We start from the raw sequence: 16,192 nt of genomic DNA, 5'->3' as shown, positions 1-16,192 counted from the left end.
GATAAAATACATACCAGCCACAACGTCTGGCGCTGCCCGAGCCTCCTCGGTGGTCAACTGAAATGCACGGCTCCTTAGCACAGGAGCACCCGCCTTAGCAGGGCGGCCATCGAGGATCCTCATTATGGCGGGCGGGGAGGCAGCCACTTCTCCTCCCCCTCCCTGCAAGCTCGGACAATCGGCTGCTTATGGTCGGTCTGGTTGCAATGAAAACATATCAAGCCATTCTTGGGGCAATCCATGCTCACGTGGCCCGACTGACCACACGTATAACACACCTAGCCCGTCCCCCGTCAAACGCCACCATGAGATCTCCCACACTAGGCACATATTTTTGTTGGCCCCTACTGAATGAATCTGAGGTCTCAGGCTTTTTAGCCTTATCTACTATTGTATGTGCATGCTCAGGCTTCTGCTTGGTGTGGAAGTCAAACTCCATTTCCCGCTCACGGGCCTTCTCCACCATCTCAACAGGGTTTTGCACCCTGTGAAGATCACAAACTCGCAGATATCATCCCTCAACATGGAATGATACCTCGTCCTCCTCATGTCCTCATCTGTAGCATACTGTGGGATCAACAATGCTCGTTCCCGACTCTTGGCGGTGATCTCCGCCACAGTCTCGGTGGTCTGCTGGAGCTCCTGGAACTCCCTCACCAACCAATGCACCTCAATAGCTGGTGCAACCTCCAAATCAAATCGCCTAACAAACTCAGCCCACGTCACCTCAGCCACACCGGCTGGTCCCACCTGGCTAGTCACCTCTCCCCACCAGTCTTGGGCTCTATCTCTCATCATACATGAAGCAAAACCCACCTTTGCTGCATCAGGGCAAGAAATCGTGTGCTGGGCGTTCTGTATGTCCGCCACCCAGCGTCGGCTAACAATGGGGTCCCAGAACCCGATAAAGTATGGCACCCCGCACGCCTTGAACTCCCGGAATGAGGGATTCCGTGCTCCGACCTGGCCCGCAGCAATCTCGGCTCTGAATGCCCTAAGCCTCTCCTCCATGATCTCCATCACACCCTCCTTAACCGTCCCAAAAATCACTGGGGTAGCGTCAAGGATGCCCCTGGTCACCTCGGCTGCAATGAGCTCGTGCAACCTCTCATCAATGGGCTCAGTACTGCTGCTCTACTTGGATCCAGATCCCGATCCTGATCCCCCTGCTCCCAATCGTGTCACCACCATGCTGAACTGAAATGTCATAAATCATAATGATCAGGATATACCATTAGGGGATCCTCCCACACCGGTCCTCCTTAGAGTTTCCAGATCTAACATTGGTTCGGGTACAGGTCCCGTGCTTTTAGTAGTATGGGCCCAATACTACCTTCCACACCTACCTATACCTTCCCCAAGGCTCTACTTGATAACTCCAATTCGTCCCAAAACAAATCATATCCCACAGACTACCGCATAGCTTAAATCCTAGGCTATCCTAAGATCTTCTCTACCCACATCAATCAGACCAATCATAACAGGTTGCCTTTATGCATGCAAATTATACACAGAAAAGGATCAAATAGACTTTCGAATAAGAGATTCTTCCCTAAGACCACAACCAAACAAGGAACAGGAAACAAGGCCAAATCAATCATTCTAAGGCTAGAAGGTCTTAACTGTATACAATTTTAAAGCATACACATAGCATGATCCATATAATTATCATAACTCAAATATCAGTATAACATGGCTAACATATTGGGGAACTACTTACATGGCTCGGCCGATCACGCGCATTACACTCTCCTCTTTTCCATTCGTAAAGGTTTTTAACTTTTATTTTATTTTTGAAAATAATCTTACCATTTCCTTAGTTTGAGTCCTGACACACCCGAGAGTTTTCCTGAATCCCTCAAACCAAGGCTATGATACCAACTTGTAACAACCCAATTTTCAAAAGCATTTTTTCATTTTTAATTAGCCAAAAGACTTTAAATAAACCATGAAATCCTAAATACAATTGTTTTCAAATTCGTAACCATAACAATATTATTTCAAATCATCAAAGTTTCCCATAAAAACGCCTGAGAGAGAGTGCACGCCGCGTCATCAAGCCTTGACCTTGCCCTTAGGGTCAGATGTACCTGAAACAAATCCACAAACTGTAAGCTAATGCTTACTGAGTTCCCCAGAGCATACCCCACACAATCCACATAATCACATAATCATATTAGCTATAAAAGCTACATCAACCGCATAAGTCACGCATACAACATATAGGAATGGCTTGGAAAACCTCCAGGGTCTTATTCCGGGTTCCATGGGAACCCCCACATGGTCTTAGCCCACTACCATACAAACCAGAGATGCAATCATATCAGGATGCCCTGAAAACCCTCCATGGTCTTACTCTGGGAGCCATAGGAACCCCCACATGGTCTTAGCCCAGGGATGCCATGGAAACCCTCCAAGGTCTTACACCCAAGTGGCTCGGGAACCCCCCGAGGTCTTTACTAAGGATGCCATGGAAACCCTCCAAAGTCTTACACCGAAGTGCCTCGGGAACCCCCCGAGGTCTTTAATGCAAGTACTACAATCAAAACTAGCATACCACATATCTCATAACCAAATAGCATGTCACATAACAAATAATGGGCTGGCCTTGGTGCCTTAGACCCATTGGTATGGTGAGGAGACTCACCTCTCGCGTGAATGCCGAACTGACAAGATAAGCTACAATAAGTTCCACGTACCGCTCCAACTCAACTGCATATAGTCATAATGTGATTAACTTATCACAATCCCAAAATACCATAAATGCCCTCAAAGTCAACACTGGTCAACCCTGGTCAAAGTCAAGGTCAACATTCCATGTTGACCTCAACTTGTCGAGTGCATCCAGCAACTCGTCGAGTTTCCTGAGTAACTCGTCAACTCGCTGCGTTCCCTATGTAACTCGTCGAGTTCCTCAATGTCCAGAAGACTGAAAACTCATGTAGACCGAAAACCCTAATCCTTCATTGCACTCATTTAGAGTCTCGAAAACGGGTAAACCCTACCGACTCGTCGAGTCGACTAAGGGACTCGACGAGTTGCTTCAGTCCTTTTTGTGTTCAGTCCTTTCTAGTGAGATCCAAGGTCCCAAACTTCAGATCCAACCTCCCCTAGTATAGTTACCACGTAACGTTGCAAATTTACGTGCATGCAAGGTCTCACAAGGCTAAAATACTAAAACTAAGATTCCTACACGGTTTTAGGGCATGGAAAGGGCGTAAGCTGGATAAAGTGAGCAACTTTATGTCCTTGAAGATCTAGAGATGTTTAGATCTGGAATCATATCCTTGTGAAAAGTCCAATCCGAGTATGACACCCTTTTGGAACCAAAAGTGACCATTTACTTCAAGAAAAGAGATCTAAGCAACTAAAGGTAAAGATAGTGACTTTATACCTCAATATGGTCGCCAATACATGGTAGATGTCGGATCCACTGCTCCCCTATTTGCTCCTTCTTTTTCAAGCTCCAAAATCTTCACAATCACTCTCAAAAATCACTTAAGGTTCGAACCCTCACCAACTGGCGCTCACAATCGATCATGGCCCATTGGCCCCCAGCCAGTCCATCCCGACAATCACCTTTAGACCTCACAACGATATCGGAACTAGATTGACACGAAGCCTTTCCCCAAGAACATTCAGAACACAGTCCCGATACACCCTCGCAGCACTCACAGTGCGGTCGTCCGCAATCTCAACCTCGAGCAGGGAATCCAAAGTCCCCAGCGCATCCCAAAACTTCTTGCTAAGAGCAAGAGATACAAATGATTGGGTAGCACCCAAATCAAACAAAATGTGAGCCGACATACCATTGACCAAAAAGGCCCCTATACATAATCACAATGTATACATAAGCAATGCAAATAAATATAGAGGAGGAAGATAAAATATGTACCAGCCACAACGTCTGGCGATGCCCGAGCCTCCTCGGTGGTCAACTGAAATGCATGGCTCCTTGCCGCAGGAGCACCCGCCTTAGCAGGGCGGCCATCGATGATCCTCATTCTGGCGGGCACGGGCGCCACCACTGCTCCTCCCCCTCCCTGCAACCTCAAACAATCAGCCTGCTTATGGTCAGTCTGGTTGCAGTGAAAACAAATCAAGCCCTTCTTGGGGCAATCCTTGCTGACGTGGCCCGACTGACCACACGTATAACACACCGAGCCCGTCCCCCGACAAACGCCACCATGAGATCTCCCACACTTGGCACACCGGCCACGACCCTGTTGGCCCCTACTGGATGAATATGAGGTCTTATGCTTTTTAGCCTGACCTATTGCTGTCTACGCATGCTTAGGCTTCCGCTTGGTGTGGAAGTCCAACTCCATTTCCCGCTCACGGGTCTTCTCCACCATCACATTCAGGGTTTTGCACCCTGTGAAGCTCACAAACTCCCGGATATCATCCCTCAACATGGAATGATACCTCGTCCTCCTCATGTCCTCATCTATAGCATATTGTGGTATGAACAATGCTTGTTCCCGAATCTTGGCGATGATCTCCGCCACAGTCTCGGTGGTCTGCTGGAGCTCCTGTAACTCCCACACCAACCGTTGCACCTCAATAGCTGGTGCAAACTCCAAATCAAATAGCCTAACAAACTCGGCCCACGTCATCTCAGCCATATAGGCTGGTCCCACCTGGCTAGTCACCTCTCCCCACCAGTCTCGGGCTCTATCTCTCAGCATACACGAAGCAAAACCCACCTTTGCCGTATCAGGGCAAGAAATCATGCGTTGGGCATTCTCTATGTCCTCCACCCAATATCAGCTAACAATGGGGTCCCTGACCCCGAAAAACTCCGGCGCCCAACACGCCTTGAACTCCTGGAATGAGGGAGTTCGGGCCCTGACTTGGCCCGCAGCAATCTCGGCTTTGAATGTCATAAGCCTCTACTCCATGATCTCCATCATATACTCCTTGACCGTCCAAAAAATCACCGGGGTAGAGTCAAGGATGCCCCTGGTCACCTCGGATGCAATGAGCTCGCGTAGCCTCTCATCAATGGGCTCAGTACCATTGCCCGACCCGGATCTATATCCCGCTCCTGATCCCCCTGCTCCCAATCGTGTCACCACCATGCTGAACTGAAATTTTATAAATCATAATGATCAAGATATACCATTAGGGGATCCTCCCACACCGGACCTCCTTAGAGCTTCCAGATCTAACATTAGTTCGGGTACAGGTCCTGTGCTTTTAGTAGTATGGGCCCAATACTACCTTCAACACCTACCTATACCTTACCCAAGGCTCTACCTGATAACTCTAAGTCATCCCAAAACAAATCATATCCCACAGACTACCGCATAGCTTAAATCCTAGTCTATCCTAAGATCTGCTCTACCCACTTCAATCAGACCAATCATAACATGTTTCCTTTATGCATGCAAATTATACACAGAAAAGGATCAAATAGACTTTCGAATAAGAGATTCTACCCTAAGACCACAACCAAACAAGGAACAGGAAACAAGGCCAAATCAATCATTCTAAGGCTATAAGGTCTTAACTGTATACAATTTTAAAAGCATACACATAGCAAGATCCATACGATTATCATAACTCAAATATCAGTATAACATGGCTAACATATTGGGGAACTACTTACATGGCTCGGCCGATCATGCGCGTTGCACTTTCCTCTTTTCCATTCATAAAATTTTTTAACTTTTTTTTATTTTTGAAAATAATTTTACCGTTTCCTTAGTTTGAGTCCTGACACACCCGAGAGTGTGCCTGAATCCCTCACACCAAGGCTCTGATACCAACTTGTAACAACCCAATTTTCAAAAGAATTTTTTCATTTTTAATTAGCCAAAACACTTCCATAAACCATGAAATCCCAAATACAATTGTTTTCAAATTCGTAACAATAACAATATTATTTCAAATCATCAAAGTGTCCCATAAAAACGCCTGAGAGAGAGTGTACGCCACGTAATGAAGCCTTAGCATTGCCCTTAGGGTCAGATGTACTCTAAACAAATCCACAAAGTGTAAGCTAATGCTTAGTGAGTTCCCCAGAGCATACCCCACACAATCCACATAATCACATAATCATATTAGCTATAAAAGCTACATCAACCACATAAGCCATGCATACAACATATGGGGATGCCCTGGAAACCCTCCAGGGTCTTATTCTGTGTGCCATGGGAACCCCCACATGGTCTTAGGCCACTACCATACAAACCAGAGATGCAGACATATCAGGATGCCATGAAAACCCTCCAGGGTCTTACTCTGGGAGCCATGGGAATCCCCCCATGGTCTTAGCCCAGGGATGCCATGGAAACCCTCTAAGGTGTTACACCCAAGTGCCTCAGGAACCCCCCGAGGTCTTTACTAAGGATGCCATGGATACCCTCCAAGGTCTTACACCGAAGTGCCTCGGGAATCCCCCGATGTCTTTCATGCAAGTACTACAATCACAACTAGCATACCACATATCTCATAACCAACTAGCATGTCACATAACAAATAATGGGCCGGCCTTGGTGCCTTAGACCCATTGGTATGGTGAGTAGACTCACCTCTCGCGTGAATGTTGAACTAACAAGATAAGATCCAATAAGTCCCACACACTACTCCAACTCAACTACCTATAATCATCATGTGATTAACTTGTCACAATCCCAAAATACCATAAATGCCCTCAAAGTCAACACTGGTCAACCCTGGTCAACGTCAAGGTCAAATGTCAAGGTCAACAGTCCATGTTGACCTCCACTCGTCGAGTGCATCCAACAACTCGTCCAGTTTCCTGAGTAACTCGTCAACTCGCCGAGTTCCCTATGTAACTTGTCGAGTTCCTCAATGTCCAGAAGACCGAAAACTTATGTACACCGAAAACCCTAATCCTTCATTGCACTCATTCAGAGTCTCGAAAACGGGTAAATCCTACCCGACTCGTCGAGTCGACTAAGGGACTCGACGAGTTCCTTCTGTCTTTTTTGTGTTCAGTCCTTTCTGATGGGTTTTAAGCATTACATCATTCCTATGGTGCACATGCAACCCTAAAGCTTTGGATCTAGGTTTTCTCTAATTGTACTTGCAATAATAATCATCCAAAGCTATAACCCTAAACCAGCATGTATAATTCGAATCTACATCTAATACATGGTTAGAATGTTACCTTTTAATTGTAGCTTGCTTGATCTTCCACCTTTGAGAACTTAGCACCTCAAATGCGATGCCTCTAATATATCACAAACACCAAAGCAAGTTGGAAGAATATGAGAGAGAAGGAGAGGCAAAAAATCGGCTGGAGATCCTTCTAGGGTTTCAAGTAGCCGATTTTGGCATGCCCAAGGGTTCCTTATATAGCTGAGCAATTAGGATTTCAGTCAAAACCTTAATCCAGTTGCTTTGTCACTAATCAGCCCAGAGGATCCTTCCAGAAGGGCCCTTGGATGAATTGTATGTGGACTCCCACATGGATTTCGTCCATGCCATCCTTATGAACCCTAAGCCCAAATTTGTAACTATCTTATAATTACAATTCCAGTCCCCTTAATTTAATTAATCTCTTTTGAGCAAAAAATTAATTCTTGACCAATATTAATTAAATAATCTGATTTCTCTTTTAATATATTATTCCTATAATATATTAATAAATGATAATTAACCTTTTTCTCCATAATTCATGCAGTCAAGTTGCTATGGTGAAGGCAACCCAAAAGGACCATGCTACTATCGGGTCAAGTACATACCAAATATAGTTATGGGCTTAGCCACCGAATCCAACACTTTCCAGTGAGATCCAAGGTCCCAAACTTCAGATCCAACCTCCCCTAGTATAGTTACCACGTAAAGTTGCAAACTTTATGTGCATGCAAGGTATCACAAGGCTAAAATACCAAAACTAAGATTCCTACAAGGTTTTAGTCCATGGAAAGGGCCTAAGTTGGATAAAGTGAGCAACTTTATGTCCTTGAAGATCTAGAGATGTCCAGATGTGGAATCATATCCTTGTGACAAGTCCTAATCCGAGTATGACACCCTTTTGGCACCAAATGTGACCATTTACTTCAATAAAATAGATTTAAGCAACTAAAGGTCAAGATAGTGACTTTATACCTCAATATGGTCGCCAATACAGGGTAGATGTCGGATCCACTGCTCCCCTCTTTGCTCCTTCTTCTCCAAGCTCCAAAATCTTCACAATCACACCAAAATCACTCTCAAAAGCTCTCTTTCTCTCTCTAGAAGGTGAAAGGCTCAAACTAGGGTTTCTCTGGCTGTAGGAACGATGGAAGAGGCTGAAAATGAGCCATAAGTTATTTAAATAGGGTACAAACCCCTAAAAATTAGGGTTTCTCTTTACAGTGCCTACTCGTCGAGTCAGAGCCTTCCGACTCGTCGAGTAGATCTGAAGTCCCGCGTCCTCATAATAACCTCTACTCGACGAATTGGAGCTCCCCAACTCGTAGAGTCCCAACATAAATTCCTAAAAACTTATATAATTAATTAATACATGGAATAGGTGTTACAAATCTCCCCCACTTGAACTAGACTTCGTCCTCGAAGTCTGCTGATGCGAAAAAGTCCGGGTAGTGATCTCACATCTCCTCTTCCAGCTCCCATGTCCATTCGGAGCCCCTTCGGTGCTGCCATTGCACCTTTACTAGCCTCACCTCCTTGTTCCGAAGAACCTTGGTCTTCCTATCTAGAATCGCAACAGGCCTCTCAATGTAGTTCAGGCTCTCGTCCACCTGAATTTTGTCGAAAGAAATGACTGCGGCCTCGTCGGTGACACACTTCTGAAGCTGAGACACATGGAAGGTGTTGTGAATTTGGCTAAGCAAATCCGACAGATCCAAAAGATAGGCCACCTTTCCCACCCGGGCCGTAATCCTGAACGGTCCAATATATCGGGGCCCCAACTTGCCTCTCTTTCGAAACCTGATGACTCCCTTCCATGGCGACACTCTTAGTAACACAAAGTCCCCCACCTGGAACTCAAGGTCCGATCGCCGATGGTGAGCATAACTTTTCTGATGGTTCTATGTGACTCGCAGCCGGTTGCGCACCTGCTGAATGAGCCCAGTAGTCTTGAGCACTACCTCAGTGCTGCCCATGACCTGGTGTCCAACCTCACCCCAACAAACCGGGGTCCTACATCTCCTACCATACAACATCCCAAACGGAGGTCGGTCGATACTGGCATGGTAACTGTTGTTGTATAAAAACTCTGCCAATGGGAGGTATGTATCCCAACTACCTCCAAAATCCAATATGCATGCCCGAAGCATATCCTCGAGTGTCTGGATCGTCCTCTCACTTTGGCCATCTATCTGGGGGTGGTACGCCGTACTAAAATGCAACTGAGTGGCCAGTTCCTCGTGGAACTTCTTCTAGAATCTGGATGTGAATCGACCATCCCAGTCGGAGACTACCGATACTGGTACTCCATGCCTGACCACCACCTCTCGTACATAAATATCCGCTAATTTCTCCGCGGATATGGTCTCAGAGATTGGAATAAAGTGGGCACTCTTCGTCAACCTGTGCACAATCACCCATCTGGCATCCACACTCCTCGCTGTCCCCGGTAACTTTATGATGAAGTCCACAGTGATCTCTTCCCACTTCCACATAGGAATGGGTAGCGGTTGAACCTTGCCATGCGGCCGCTGATGTTCGGCCTTGACCTTCCTATAGGTCAAGCACCGCTCCACGAACCACGCGATCTCCCGCTTCATGTAGGGCCACCAATAGCTCAGTCTCTGATCTCTATACATTTTCATAGCCCATGTATGTATAGAGAACTTGGACTTGTGCGCCTCCTCCAGTATCTTCTGTCTTACTCCTCCAGTCACCGGTACCCACACCCGGCCACACTGTGTCGGAAGACCTCGGCTATCCCGAACAAACAAAGGATACTGACCCCGAATCTGCTCTATCTTCTGGTCTGTGCCCCATCGAAATGTCACATTCTTCTTGGTCAAGTGGGTCAAAGGCACGGCGATCTTGGAGAAATCATGGATGAATCTACGATAGTACCCCGCTAGACCCAAGAAGCTACGAATCTCGGATGTGTTATTCGGCACTTCCGACCACATCACTGCCTCAACTTTGGCTGGATCCACCGAAATACCCTCCTGGTTGATGATGTGCCCCAAAAATTGTACCTCTCGCAGCCAAAAATCACATTTTGAGAAGTTGGCATACAGCCTTTCCGTTCTCAACGTTTCCAATACCTTCCTCAGATGCTGCTCCTTGGTCTTAGAATAGACCAGGATATCATCAATAAAAATGATCACCGACCGATCCAACATTGGTCTACACACCCTGTTCATGAGATCCATGAACGCTACTGGGGCATTGGTGAGCCGAATGGCACCACCACAAACTCATAGTGCCCGTACCGAGTCCTGAAAGATGTCTTCGGTATATCCTCATCCCGAATCCTCATCTGATGGTACCCCAACCGAATATCAATCTTGGAAAACCAAGACGCACCCTACAGCTGCTCGAAAAATTCATCGATCCTCAGTAACAGAGAATAGTTTTTCACCGTTAGCTTGTTCAGATCTCGATAATCAATACACATCCTGTGTGACCCATCCTTCTTTTTCACGAACATGATCGGAGCTCCCCATGGGAAACTGCTTGGACGGATAAACCCCCGGTCTAGCAGCTCCTGAAGCTACGTAGACAGCTCCTGCATCTCGGGCGGAGCTAACCGGTACGGTGCCTTTGCTATCGGAGCGGCACCCGACACTAAATCAATGCGAAACTCCACCTGCCTCTCCGGAGGCACTCCAGGTTACTCCTCGGGAAAGACATCCCGAAACTCCTGTACCACCGGTACAATGCCCAAATCCGTCGTGGTCTCAACCCTCGTATCCGAGATATATGCCAGAAATCTCGTACATCCCTGCTACAGAAATCTCCTAGCCCTCGCAACTGAACAGAGGGTTGGACCTTGCGAGGCCCTCTCTCAATGAATAACCCGTTCTCCCCCAATTGGGGTTCGAACCCTCACCAACTGGCGCTCGCAATCGATCATGGCCCCCAGGCAGTCCATCCCGACAATCACCTTCAGCCCTCGCAACGGTATCGAGACTAGATCGACATGAAACCTTTCCCCAAGAACATTCAGGACACAGTCCCGATACACCCTCGCAGCACTCACAGTGTGGTTGTCCGCAATCTCTACCTCGAGTGGGGAATCCAAAGTCCCCGGCGCATCCCGAAACTTCTTGCTAAGAGCAAGAGATAAAAATGATTGGGTAGCACCCGAATCGAACAAAATGTGAGCCGGCATACCATTGACCAAAAAGGTCCATATACATAAGCACAATGTACACATAAGCAATGCAAATAAATATAGAGCAGGAAGATAAAATACGTACCAGCCACAACGTCTGGCGTTGCCCGAGCCTCCTTGGTGGTCAACTGAAATACATAGCTCCTTGCCGCAGGAGCATCCGCCTTAGCAGGGCGGCCATCGGTGATCCTCTTTCTGGCGGGCGCGGGCGCCGCCACTGCTCTTCCCCCTCCTTGCAACCTCGGACAATCGGCCCGTTTATGGCTGGTATGGTTGAAGTGGAAACAAGTCAATCCCTTCTTAGGGGAATCCCTGCTCACATGGCCCGGCTGAGCACACGTATAACACACCGAGCCCGTCCCCCGACAAACCTCATCATAAGATCTCCCATACTTGGCACACCGGCCACGGCCCTGCTAGCCCTACTGGATGAATCTGAGGTCTTAGGAATTTTAGCCTGACCTACAGCTAACAATGGGATCCCTGACCCCGAAAAACTCCGGCACCCCGCACGCCTTGAACTCCCGGAATGAGGGAGTTCGGGCCCCGACCTGGCCCGCAGCAATCTCGGCTCTGAATTCCTTGAGCCTCTCCTCCATGATCTTCATCATACCCTCCTTGACCATCCCAAAAATCACTAGGGTAGCGTCAAGGATGCCCCTGGTCACCTCGGCCGCAATGAGCTCGCATAACCTCTTATGAATGGGCTCAGTACCGCTGCCCGACCCGGATCCAGATCCCGATCCTGATCCCCCTGCTCCTAATCGTGTCACCACCATGCTGAATTGAAATGTCATAAATCATAATGATCAGGATATACCATTAGGGGATCCTCCCACACCGGTCCTCCTTACAGCTTCCAGATCTAACATTGGTTCGGGTACAGGTCATGTGCTTTTAGTAGTACGGGCCCAATACTACCTTCCACACCTACCTGTACCTTCCCCAAGGCTCTACCTGATAACTCCAATTCTTCCCAAAACAAATCATATCCCACAGACTACCGCATAGCTTAAATGCTAGGCTATCCTAAGATCTAATCTACCCACATCAATCATACTAATCATCACAGGTTGCCTTTATGCATGCAAATTATACACAGAAAATGATCAAATAAACTTTTGAATAAGAGATTCTACCCTAAGACCACAACCAAACAAGGAACATGAAACAAGGCTAAATCAATAATTCTAAGGCTATAAGCTCCTAACCGTATACAATTTTAGAAGCATACACATAGCAAGATCCATACGATTATCATAACTCAAATATCACTATAACATGGCTAACATATTGGGGAACTACTTACTTGGCTCGGCCGATCGCGCGCGTTGCACTCTCTTCTTTTCCTTTCCTAAATGTTTTTTACTTTTATTTTATTTTTGAAAACAATTTTACCATTTCTTTAGTTTGAGTCCTGACACACCCGAGAGTGTGCCTGAATCCCTCAAACCAAGGCTCTGATACCAACTTGTAACAACTCAATTTTCAAAAGAAAATTTTCATTTATAATTAGCCAAAACACTTTCCATAAACCATGAAATCCCAAATACAATTGTTTTGAAATTCGTAACAATAACAATATTATTTCAAATCATTAGAGTGTCCCACAAAAACGCCTGAGAGAGAGTGCACACCGCGTCATCAAGACTTGCCCTTGCCCTTAGGTCGGATGTACCTGAAAGAAATCCACAAACTGTAAGCTAATGCTTAGTGAGTTCTCCAGAGCATACCCCACACAATCTACATAATCACATAATCATATTAGCTATAAAAGCTACATCAACCACATAAGCCATGCATACAACATATATGGATGCCCTGGAAACCCTCCAAGGTCTTACTCCGGGTACCATGGGAACCCGCACATGGTCTTAGCCCACTACCATACAAACCGAAGATGCAAACATATCCGGATGCCCTGAAAACCCTCCAGGGTCTTACTCCGGGATCCATGGGAACCCCCACATGGTCTTAGCCCAGGGATGCCATGGAAACCCTCCAAGGTCTTACACCCAAGTGCCTCGGGAACCCCCCAAGGTCTTTACTAAGGATGCCATGGAAACCCTCCAAGGTCTTACACCGAAGTGCCTCGGGAACCCCCCGAGGTCTTTCATGCAAGTACTACAATCACAACTAGCATACCACATATCTCATAACCAACTAGCATGTCACATAACAAATAATGGGCTTGCCTATGTGCCTTAGACCCATTGGTATGGTGAGGAGACTCACCTCTCGCGTGAATGCTGAACTGACAAGATAAGATCCAATAAGTCCTACGCACTGCTCCAACTCAACTACCTATAATCATCATGTGATTAACTTTTCACAATCCCAAAATACCATAAATGCCTTCAAAGTCAACACTGGTCAACCCTGGTCAAAGTCAAGGTCAACAGTCCATGTTGACCTCAACTCGTCAAGTGCATCCAGCAACTTGTCGAGTTTCCTGAGTAACTCGTCAACGCGCCGAGTTCCCTATGTAAGTCGTCGAGTTCCTTAATGTCCAGAAGACCGAAAACTCATGTAGACCGAAAACCATAATCCTTCATTGCACTCATTTAGAGTCTCGAAAACGGGTAAACCCTACCCGACTCGTCGAGTCGAATAAGGGCCTCGACGAGTTCCTTCAGTGCTTTTTGTGTTCAGTCCTTTCTATTGTGATCCAAGGTCCCAAACTTCAGATCCAACCTCCCCTAGTATAGTTACCGCGTAAAGTTGCAAACTTTACGTGCATGCAATGTCTCATAAGGCTAAAATACCAAAACTAAGATTCCTACAAGGTTTTAGTGCATGGAAAGGGCCTAAGCTGGATAAAGTGAGCAAGTTTATGTCCTTGATTCTTGAAGATATAGAGATGTCCAGATCTGGAATCATATCCTTGTGACAAGTCCGAATCCGAGTATGACACCCTTTCGGCACCAAAAGTGACCATTTACTTCAAGAAAAGAGATCTAAGCAACTAAAGGTCAAGATAGTGACTTTATACCTCAATATGGTCGCCAATACAGAGTAGATGTCGGATCCACTGCTCCCCTCTTTGCTCCTTCTTCTTCAAGCTCCAAAATCTTCACAATCACAGCAAAAATCACTCTCAAAAGCTCTCTTTCTCTCTCTCTAAAGGTGCAAGGCTCAAACTAAGGTTTCTCTGGTTGTAGGAACGATGGAAGAGGCTGCAAATGAGCGATAATTTCTTTACATAAGGTACAAACCCCTGAAAATTAGGGTTTCTCTTTACAGTGCCTACTCGTCGAGTCGGGGCCTTCCGACTCGTCGAGTAGATCTGAAGTCCCGCGTCCTCATAATAACCTCTACTCGACGAGTTGGAGCTCCCCAACTCATCGAGTCCCATCATAAATTCCTAGAAACTTGTAAAATTAATTAATACCTGGAACAGGTGTTACATGGTCGAAAGAAAGAGGGCGGCAGCCGGCTGTTTACGGTGTTCCTCGGTTTTTTGGCGCGACGGAGATTGGCGGTGGCGGTTCCGGCTGGCGGAGCTAGCTGGCGTGGTGGATCTGGCCGACGGTGAACGAGAGAGACAAGAGAGAGGTGCAAGAAAATGAGGAGCCCCTCCCTCTTATTTATAGTTTTCAAGTTGACGATCTGACGGTCGAAAATGAAAATCATCCAACGATCCATAGTAAACCTAGATATTTAATCTTATCGAACCAAGTGACAGACGTTTCGTGAAAAACAGGTGGCGACATTTTCGTTTACAAAATCAAATACTAGACGATATCCTAAGCGAAACGGTTCGATTTCTAGTCGTTGACTAATAACATAACTATCTTAACGAAACGTTTGAAAGTTATTTTTGGCCAATAACTGTTTATAGTTACGAACTTTCACTGCGTAAAAGAGTCCATATGACGTGAGACGGAAAAGTTAGCTCTTAAATCAAATACTACATCAAAACCTGATTCGTAATATACAACTAAGTTTTCGATACGAAATCTGGAAATGACTATAGATAATCCGAAGTTTATTTGGTGAATAAGGCAAACATTAACCGTTCAATCTTATCTACAACAGCTCAACATATTCTTCGGGTTGAAAAAGTTAGGAACGTGATAAATTCCTAGACTGAATGAGGTTCATAGGAAAACTGATCAGGAATAAAAATTTATTTCCTAAGACGTCTCGTAATTAGTTTGAAGCTTGTGTTTTGACACCTAATAGGTGGTGAACTGTTACCCGGTTGTTCAATTTTTTTAAAACGGTCGTATCTTTTGTATATGAACTCTGTTTTCGATGTTTTTTATGTCCAAATTTTCCTATTCAAGGACTAGGTGATGAACCTATTGATACCACATAATAATGTCTGATACATATATCTCTTTGAATCATATGTATTAACATATTCCTTATGTATACCAAAACTATTTGTTAATCAGGGATGCATATCAATCGAAGACTTAATTGATATATTGGATGTATTTCAAAGTATAATACCCTATAGACATTAAAATGATTTGATTATTACTCGTTAGGTCTATTACAACAATGATGAATAACATTATTCGTTTAACGATTACCTTATGTATACTAAAATGATTTGATTATTACTGTATCTATGGAGGACTCATTGAAAATTTTTATTCAATTAGATATTTCCAAGGGTATTTGATCCATCGATTTTGCATTACATTTACTAGCCCTAATTCCATTTCAAAACAAGCAATTTACTTAACAATTGTTCTACTTAGATTTTATATTGAACTAAGTGAGAATATACAAAGTTCAAGGATTTATACAAAGAAAAAGTGAGAATATGAAGTAACAGTAGCAAAACCCAAACTAAATTTAAACAAACTATATAACCAATAAGCAATAATCCGAAACTAACAAGAAAACTAATGGTGTGGTTTGTTTGTTTTTTTTTTTTTTTTTTTTTTTGAAAAACAAAAC

This window comes from Lactuca virosa, chromosome 3 (assembly GCF_052849685.1).
Source record: "Lactuca virosa cultivar CGN04683 chromosome 3, Lactuca_virosa_CGN04683_v6, whole genome shotgun sequence".
NCBI lineage: Eukaryota > Viridiplantae > Streptophyta > Magnoliopsida > Asterales > Asteraceae > Lactuca > Lactuca virosa.
This window is presented reverse-complemented; position numbering follows the sequence as displayed.